Raw genomic sequence first — 862 nt, 5'->3', positions numbered from 1 at the left:
GTTTGTGTGTGTGTGTGTGTGTGTGTGTGTGTGTGTGTGTGTGTGTGTGTGGCAGGTCGTTCGGGGCAGGCCGTCGCCGTCAGGGCCAAAGTGTTTGGCTTTAACGTGATCTTCTACGACCCGTACCTGCAGGACGGTCTGGAGCGCTCGCTGGGTGTTCAGCGTGTTTACACACTGCAGGACCTTCTTTATCAGAGCGACTGCGTCTCACTGCACTGCAACCTGAACGAACACAACCATCACCTCATCAACGATTTCACCATCAAACAGGTACATCACAACACACACGGCTTCTGCTGAGCAAACAGCCTCATCGTGATTCGCTTCACACTGGTGGTCAAAATTTGGAATAATTAAGATTTTAAATGTTTCTGAAACAGTTTCTTCTGCTCACCAAGACTGCATTTATTTGATCAAAAATACAGTAAAAATTTGAAATATTATTATAATTTAAAACAGCTGTTTTCTATGTGAATCTCTGTTAAACTGTAATGTATTTCTGTGATGCGCAGCTGTATTTTCAGCATCATTCCTCCAGTCTTCAGTGTCACATGATCTTCAGAAATCAGTATAATATGCTGATTTGCTGTTTTTCAGCCTTGGTGAGCGGAAGAGACTTTAAAAAACATTACAAATCCTAATTATTCCAAACTTTTGACCACCAGTGTACATAATCTACCAGTAGAGACTTGCTAACAAACCTCAAGATCTCTCAATGAACCGATTCTGTATCATGAATCTGGCTGTTCAGTGCTGCTGCCTCCCTCTGGAGAAACAGCATCATTACACCCTCTGTGTGCGTGCGTGTGTGTCTGTGTGTGTGTCTGTATGTGTGTGTGTGTGTGTGTGTGTGTGTGTGTGT

The 862-nt window shown here is 43.5% G+C and overlaps 1 protein-coding gene across 1 annotated transcript in view; it reads left to right on the top strand.

The window, feature by feature from the left end:
* Positions 1–862, top strand: part of ctbp2l (C-terminal binding protein 2, like) — a 29,397-nt gene that overhangs the window by 22,686 nt on the left and 5,849 nt on the right. The window lies entirely within an intron of this gene.

This window comes from Sinocyclocheilus grahami, unplaced genomic scaffold (assembly GCF_001515645.1).
Source record: "Sinocyclocheilus grahami isolate Dianchi unplaced genomic scaffold, SAMN03320097.WGS_v1.1 scaffold236.1, whole genome shotgun sequence".
Classification (NCBI taxonomy): domain Eukaryota; kingdom Metazoa; phylum Chordata; class Actinopteri; order Cypriniformes; family Cyprinidae; genus Sinocyclocheilus; species Sinocyclocheilus grahami.
This window is presented reverse-complemented; position numbering and strand designations above follow the sequence as displayed.